The sequence below is a fragment of the Eschscholzia californica genome, unplaced genomic scaffold (genome assembly GCF_041429995.1).
Source record: "Eschscholzia californica isolate CP2 unplaced genomic scaffold, dmEscCali1.0.p SCAF_1, whole genome shotgun sequence".
NCBI classification, from domain to species: domain Eukaryota; kingdom Viridiplantae; phylum Streptophyta; class Magnoliopsida; order Ranunculales; family Papaveraceae; genus Eschscholzia; species Eschscholzia californica.
Window position 1 is genome coordinate 28,802,937 of NW_028238198.1, and position 8,968 is coordinate 28,811,904.

The following is an 8,968-nucleotide window of genomic DNA, read 5'->3' on the forward strand; positions in this document are numbered from 1 at the left end:
GTAGAGAATTAATGACTTAATCTTATTCAAGAAAGGAGCTTATATTGGTTCAAGTTAAAAGTTATTTCTAATCTCTACAATGGAGAAAGGTATGTAATTATTTCATGTTAATAATTACCTAATGTTCATATTTCCATATTGATTTTGTGACAAACATGAGTCCCTAGATTCTTGTGTGTTCATGAGAAATTTGAATTGCTAACTTGTCTCATGAACACTACTTATAGAATTTATAACATGTGGTATCAGAGCTATGGGTGTGGACTTCATGTTTGTTCAAAATCGTTTTGGCAAATTATCGAATTTTAATCTATGTTTAGTTGCCATATTGGAAATATATTTTTAGAAGCTATATGAGTTGATTTTGAAACTTAAAATCTTTTGTATTAAGGAACTCATGTAGTTTAGTTCAACAAAAAAAAAAAAAAAGGAACTCATGTAGTTTCATAAAAGTTCTTTTAATTGAGTTAAAAGTTATTAAAAACCACTAATGAATTTTGGTTTGATTTAAGAGAACCTTTCTTTATGTGTTTTATCGCCTTATGAATTTTCGATAAAAACTAGCAAAGGTTAATTTTAGAACTTGTAAGGAGACAATATTAAAGTTCATTATGTTGACTAATTAAAGTTTGGTTGTAGTCAAATAATTGAAGTATATGAAAATTGTCTTTTTATAAAAGTTTTAAATGAAAATTTGACATAAGAATAAAAGTTTAACCATGATATGTATAATTAGTGAAAAGGTTGCCAAAGTGACTTTTGAACTAATCTTACATATTTAAGAAGGTTAATTAATGTTCAAACTTATGTCGGATAATTTGCATTAAACGATTTCGATAACGTGTAATTTTTCCAAAGAAGAATTATAAGTTGATTGAATATTATTGTTAATGCTTTGTACCGTCTAATCAACTTGGTTCTTTTGCCCAAAGGTGATGAACTCTTTTGTGGTTAGACGATACACTAATGGACTCATTTATGTATGATATTTAAATGATGAATGGTATGGTATATATCTTAATTTAGACCCAAAGGATAAATTTTGATATAGTTAACTTGCTTATAGTATATTGTCTAAATGTTTGCAGTATCTGCGCCGATATCCCTACATTCGCAAGCTGCGTCTGTTCCCTTGCTTACTGGCTCAAATTTTTCAGAATGGAGCGAACATGTCAAGTTCACTTTAGGTGTTCTTGATATGGATCGAGCCCTTATGTCTGATAGACCTGCTACTCTAAATGTATCAAGTAGCACTGATGAGAAAAATTTGTTTGACGCTTGGGAAAAATCAAACAGACTAAGCATGATGTTTATGCGAATGACTATTGCAAGCAATATAAAGTCATCGCTTCCTCAAACTGATAATGCTAAAGACTTCATTAATGCAGTTGAGGAGAGATTTCGTGCAGCCGATAAGTCTCTAGCTGGCACGCTAATGGCTCAACTCACTACCATAAAGTATGACGGTGTGAGAGGTATGCAAGAGCACTTAATTGAAATGACTAACATTGCGGCGAGACTTAATAAACTTGGTATGAATGTAGAGGAGCCTTTTCTTGTTCGTTTTATTATGAATTCCTTGCCTCCTCAGTATGGACCATTCCAGATGAATTACAATTCACTTAAGGAACAATGGAATGTGAATGAACTATCTAGTATGTTAGTTCAAGAGGAGACAAGGTTAAGACAACAAGAAAGTTTCTCTACTAATCTTGTTACTCAAGAAGTGAAAAGAAAGAATTGGAAGCCCAAGAAAGGTAAGAAAGTTGTCGCACCAAAGAACCATGAACCTGCTTTAGCTCCCCAGGTTCATATTAAGAAGAAGGAATTCAGATGCCATTTTTGTAGAAAGATTGGACACTTTCAGGCAGATTGTCCAAAGCGTAAGGCTTGGTTCGAAAAGAAAGGTGAGCAGTTAGCTCTTGTATGTTTCGAATCAAATCTTGTTGAAATTCCTTCTAATACTTGGTGGCTCGACACGGGCGCTAATGTTCATGTTTCTAAAACGATGCAGGGCTTTGTTTCAAGCCGAAACCCAAGTCAGTCTGAACGTTTCATTTTTATGGCAAACCAGATTTCCTCTGAAGTTTTATCTGTTGGAACCTATCGTTTAAAACTTGATACTGGTTGTTTTTTGGATTTGTATAATACTCTTTTTGTTCCAACCGTATCTCGTAATCTAGTTTCTATGTTTCAACTAGATCTTTTGGGTTATAAACTGTCTTTAGGAGACCAACGTTTTGAATTGTATAAAAATAAATGTGTTATAGGTTCTGGCGTTTTATATGATAAACTTTATAAAATCAGTCTTGATAATCAGTTTGCTGAATCTATTTTAAGCCTGCATCCTAATGTAAGTTTTGGAATTGAGCATAAAATAAATGAGAACTCTAGCAACTTGTGGCATAAAAGATTGGGGCATGTCTCCAAAGAAAGAATGATGAGATTAGTGAAGGATGGGATTTTGTCAAACCTAGACTTCACCGATTTCGGGATGTGTGTCGATTGTATAAAGGGAAAGACAACAACACACACCAAGAAAGGAGCCACAAGGAGCAGAGAACTTCTTGAGATCATCCATACTGATATTTGTGGACCTCTCTCCACTGCATGTATTGGTGGAGAGAAATATTTCATCACATTTATAGATGATTTTTCACGTTATGGGTATATCTATTTGTTACATGATAAATCTCAGGCAGTAGCGGTTGTTGAGATTTTTATCACTGAGGTTGAAAGACAATTAGATAAAAAGGTGAAAATCATCAGGTCAGACACAGGTGGTGAATATTATGGAAGGTATGACGAATCGGGACAACATCCTGGTCCGTTTGCTAAACTCCTAGAAAAACTTGGCATTTGTGCACAGTATACAATGCCAGGAACGCCTCAGCAGAACGGTGTTGCTGAAAGGCGTAATAGAACTCTAATGGATATGGTTAGGAGCATGATGAGCAACTCTACTTTACCCATTATGTTATGGGGTGAAGCTCTTAAAACTGCTGCATATGTCTTAAACCGAGTTCCTAGTAAGTCAGTTCCTAAAACTCCTTTTGAGTTATGGACTGGTAGGAAACCCAGTTTAAGGCACTTTCGTGTTTGGGGTTGCGCAGCAGAAGCTAGAATCTATAACCCACAAGAAAAGAAATTGGACTCAAGAACTATCAGTGGGTTCTTTATTGGATACCCTGATAAATCCAAAGGGTATAGATTTTATTGTCCTAACCATACCACTAGAATTGTTGAAACTGGCAATGCAAGATTCCTTGAGAATCATGAGAATAGTGGGAGTACTGAACCACGAAATGTGGTTATTAAAGAAGTAAGGGTAACTGTTCCCATACCCTTACCTATTGAAAATATTGTTGTTCCTCATGAAAACTATCCAACTGTTGATAGTGAACCACAATTGATGGACCCACAATCTCATGATCCAGTAGAGTTACGCAGATCTCAGAGAATAAGAAAGTCTGCGATCTCTTCTGATTATTTAGTATATCTTCAGGAATCTGAATATGACATTGGGACAAGTAAGGAAGATCCAGTTTCATTTTCACAAGCAGTAAATAGCAATAATTCTTCTAAATGGATTGATGCAATGAATGAAGAGTTGAAATCTATGAAACAGAACAAAGTCTGGGATCTGGTTCAATTGCCTGAAGGGTGTAAGAAAATCGGGTGTAAATGGGTCTTCAAGACCAAACTCGACTCTAAAGGCAAAGTTGAACGATATAAAGCCAGACTTGTGGCAAAAGGTTTCACTCAGAAAGAAGGCATTGATTATCATGATACATTTTCGCCTGTATCAAGAAAAGACTCATTTAGAATCATTATGTCTTTGGTGGCTCATTATGATCTAGAGCTTCACCAAATGGATGTGAAAACAGCTTTTCTAAATGGGAGTTTAGAGGAAGAGGTCTACATGGAGCAACCAGAAGGTTACTCAGAAATGAGTATGGAACATATGGTGTGTAAATTGAATAAGTCAATATATGGACTTAAGCAAGCCTCCAGACAATGGTTCCTTAAGTTTAATGATACCATTGTGACCTTCGGATTTAAAGAAAACATTGTTGATCAATGTATATATCAGAAGGTCAGTGGGAGTAAGTTCATATTTTTGATTTTATATGTGGATGACATACTCCTAGCCACTAATGATCTTGGTCTACTGTATGAAACCAAGAAATTTCTCTCTAAGAACTTTGAAATGAAAGATATGAATGAGGCAAAATTTGTGATCGGGATCGAAATTTTTTGAGATCGAAAACAAGGTCTACTTAGTTTGTCTCAGAAGAGCTATATCGAAAAAGTTTTAGAGAGATTTGGCATGAAGGATTGTGCACCAACTGATACACCAATACAGAAAGGAGATAAGTTAAGTCTCATGCAATGTCCTAAGAATGACTTTGAAAGAAAAGGAATGAAAAGTATTCCTTATGCTTCTGCAGTAGGAAGTCTTATGTATGCGCAAGTTTGTACCCGTCCAGACATTACCTTCGCAGTAGGAATGCTTGGTCGTTACCAAAGTAACCCAGGGATGACTCACTGGAAAGCAGCAAAGAAGGTGATGCGGTACTTACAAGGAACGAAAGACTATAAGCTTACTTTCAGAAGAGATGATAATCTGGAAGTAATAGGTTACTCAGACTCCGACTTTGCTGGATGTACTGATAGTAGAAAATCCACTTCTGGATATGTGTTCCTATTAGCTGGAGGAACGATATCATGGAGAAGCATTAAGCAAAGTATTTATGCATCTTGCACAATGGAGGCTGAGTTTGTGGCATGTTATGAAGCCACAATTCATGCTTTATGGCTGCGGAATTTTATCTCAGGACTTGGACTTGTCGACTCTATTGCCAAGCCGCTGAGAATTTATTGTGATAATACTGCCGCAGTATACTTCTCTAAAAATGATAAGTATTCGAACTCACGAGGAAGCAAACACCTTGAGCTCAAATATCTTATTGTAAAAGAGGAGGTTCGGAAACATACAGTAATTGTAGAACATATTAGTACCATGTGTATGGTAGCTGATCCACTAACTAAGGGTTTGGTATCTAAGACCTTTAAGGAACATGTTGCAACGATGGGTCTTAGTAATCCTTGTATCGTAGTGGATTGATATGTATGTAAGTTTCTACAAATACTAATTGAGATCTCATGAATGTTATGTTTCCAAATTCTTGTTTACTCATATGTGCATAATCGAAATGAGTGAAAGTGACAAGAATAGTCTTGATTAGACAGGAATAGTCTTAATCAGACATAGCTGAATTGAAACAAAACCACTTGTGTACTTGGTTTTGTATCTAATCTCCAATGAATGGTAATGTTAGGAAGTTGCTAATGTCGTAGTACATGGAAGGAAATATGTCGCTTTAAGATATATAACCGCTATGACTCGCACTAGTAGCCTACCTGTTAATGAGATTGTGTTCACTAGATATGAATGGAGTTATTTTAAAATGCGCGCATATATGTTTTGAGCCTAAGCCTTAACCAATACATTTTACTAAAGGTTTTAAATGATCTTTGAAAACCTAAAATTTTGTTTTCAATTGTATGGTCCAAGTGGGAGAATGTAAACATGGGCTATGTTCATGCAAGGCCCATTCGCCAATTTTCATGAACAAGGCCCATTAGTATGTCCCATACAATAAGACCATGTATAAACTTATTGGGCTAAAGGTTTGTTGGGCTCATAAAACTCATTCATGTATTGAATCTATGGACACTAACTATGTGTTGACAACAAGGCCCATCTATAACCATGAGGTGTATAGACTAATGAGGTGTGTTGTCTTGTTTTGTGTCTTGACACTTAATGGTCTAGTTGTTTGACACATAAGGGGCACTTGTCTTGTGTCTTGACACCTAATGGTCTTGTGGCTTGACACATAAGGGACACTTGTCTTGTTTCATGACACCTAATGACACCTAATAGACTTGTTGCTTGACACATAAGGGGACACATGACACCCATGTAGTAACTTGTACAAACTCTATGATGGATTAGAGAATTGTATAAATAGAGATGGAGAATGAGATGGAAAGCTATGCTCTTGCTCAATAATTCAAGCTAGTCTCTCCATCACTAGTGCTTGAAGAATGGAAGAGAAAAGAGTATACAAGTTCATCTTCTAGTAAGTAGAGATTTAAGGAGTTAAAACTTATTGAAGTAAAGATCTTATATTGGTTATAAGGAGCTTATATTGGTTCTAGAAAGAAGTTGTTTCTAATCTCTACAATGGAGAAAGGTATGTAATTATTTCATGTTAATAATTACCTAATGTTCATATTTCCATATTGATTTTGTGACAAACATGAGTCCCTAGATTCTTGTGTGTTCATGAGAAGATTTTGAATTGCTAACTTATCTCATGAACACTACTTATAGAATGTATAACATTTGGTATCAGAGCTATGGGTGTGGACTTCATGTTTGTTCAAAATCGTTTTGGCAAATTATCGAATTTTAATCTATGTTTAGTTGCCATATTGGAAATATATTTTTAGAAGCTATATGAGTTGATTTTGAAACTTAAAATCTTTTGTATTAAGGAACTCATGTAGTTTCATAAAAGTTCTTTTAATTGAGTTAAAAGTTATTAAAAACCACTAATGAATTTTGGTTAGATTTAAGAGAACCTTTCTTTATGTGTTTTATCGCCTTATGAATTTTTGATAAAAAACTAGCAAAGGTTAATTTTAGAACTTGTAAGGAGACAATATTAAAGTTCATTATGTTGACTAATTAAAGTTTGGTTATAGTCAAATAATTGAAGTATATGAAAATTGTCTTTTATAAAAGTTTTAAATGAAAATTTGACATAAGAATAAAAGTTTAACCATGATATGTATAATTAGTGAAAAGGTTGCCAAAGTGACTTTTGAACTAATCTTACATATCTAAGAAGGTTAATTAATGTTCAAACTTATGTCGGATAATTTGCATTAAACGATTTCGATAACGTGTAATTTTTCCAAAGAAGAATTATAAGTTGATTGAATATTATTGTTAATGCTTTGTACCGTCTAATCAACTTGGTTCTTTTGCCCAAAGGTGATGAACTCTTTTGTGGTTAGACGATACACTAATGGACTCATTTATGTATGATATTTAAATGATGAATGGTATGGTATATATCTTAATTTAGACCCAAAGGATAAATTTTGATATAGTTAACTTGCTTATAGTATATTGTCTAAATGTTTGCAGTATCTGCGCCGATATCCCTACATTCGCAAGCTGCGTCTGTTCCCTTGCTTACTGGCTCAAATTTTTCAGAATGGAGCGAACATGTCAAGTTCACTTTAGGTGTTCTTGATATGGATCGAGCCCTTATGTCTGATAGACCTGCTACTCTAAATGTATCAAGTAGCACTGCTGAGAAAAATTTGTTTGACGCTTGGGAAAAATCAAACAGACTAAGCATGATGTTTATGCGAATGACTATTGCAAGCAATATAAAGTCATCGCTTCCTCAAACTGATAATGCTAAAGACTTCATTAATGCAGTTGAGGAGAGATTTCGTGCAGCCGATAAGTCTCTAGCTGGCACGCTAATGGCTCAACTCACTACCATAAAGTATGACGGTGTGAGAGGTATGCAAGAGCACTTAATTGAAATGACTAACATTGCGGCGAGACTTAATAAACTTGGTATGAATGTAGAGGAGCCTTTTCTTGTTCGTTTTATTATGAATTCCTTGCCTCCTCAGTATGGACCATTCCAGATGAATTACAATTCACTTAAGGAACAATGGAATGTGAATGAACTATCTAGTATGTTAGTTCAAGAGGAGACAAGGTTAAGACAACAAGAAAGTTTCTCTACTAATCTTGTTACTCAAGAAGTGAAAAGAAAGAACTGGAAGCCCAAGAAAGGTAAGAAAGTTGTCGCACCAAAGAACCATGAACCTGCTTTAGCTCCACAGGTTCATATTAAGAAGAAGGAATTCAGATGCCATTTTTGTAGAAAGATTGGACACTTTCAGGCAGATTGTCCAAAGCGTAAGGCTTGGTTCGAAAAGAAAGGTGAGCAGTTAGCTCTTGTATGTTTCGAATCAAATCTTGTTAAAATTCCTTCTAATACTTGGTGGCTCGACACGGGCGCTAATGTTCATGTTTCTAAAACGATGCAGGGCTTTGTTTCAAGCCGAAACCCAAGTCAGTCTGAACGTTTCATTTTTATGGCAAACCAGATTTCCTCTGAAGTTTTATCTGTTGGAACCTATCGTTTAAAACTTGATACTGGTTGTTTTTTGGATTTGTATACAAGTTCATCTTCTAGTAAGTAGAGATTTAAGGAGTTAAAACTTATTGAAGTAAAGAGCTTATATTGGTTATAAGGAGCTTATATTGGTTCTAGAAAGAAGTTGTTTCTAATCTCTACAACGGAGAAAGGTATGTAATTATTTCATGTTAATAATTACCTAATGTTCATATTTCCATATTGATTTTGTGACAAACATGAGTCCCTATAAGTAGTGTTCATGAGATAAGTTAGCAATTCAAAATCTTCTCATGAACACACAAGAATCTAGGGACTCATGTTTGTCACAAAATCAATATGGAAATATGAACATTAGGTAATTATTAACATGAAATAATTACATACCTTTCTCCATTGTAGAGATTAGAAACAACTTCTTTCTAGAACCAATATAAGCTCCTTATAACCAATATAAGCTCTTTACTTCAATAAGTTTTAACTCCTTAAATCTCTACTTACTAGAAGATGAACTTGTATACTCTTTTCTCTTCCATTCTTCAAGCACTAGTGATGGAGAGACTAGCTTGAATTATTGAGCAAGAGCATAGCTTTCCATCTCATTCTCCATCTCTATTTATACAATTCTCTAATCCATCATAGAGTTTGTACAAGTTACTACATGGGTGTCATGTGTCCCCTTATGTGTCAAGCAACAAGTCTATTAGGTGTCATTAGGTGTCATGATA

The 8,968-nt window shown here is 34.8% G+C and overlaps 1 pseudogene; it reads left to right on the top strand.

The window, feature by feature from the left end:
- The first annotated feature begins 4,510 nt into the window (after positions 1-4,510).
- LOC147565809 (secreted RxLR effector protein 161 pseudogene) lies at positions 4,511-5,128 on the top strand (annotated as a pseudogene).
- The last annotated feature ends 3,840 nt before the right edge of the window (positions 5,129-8,968 follow it).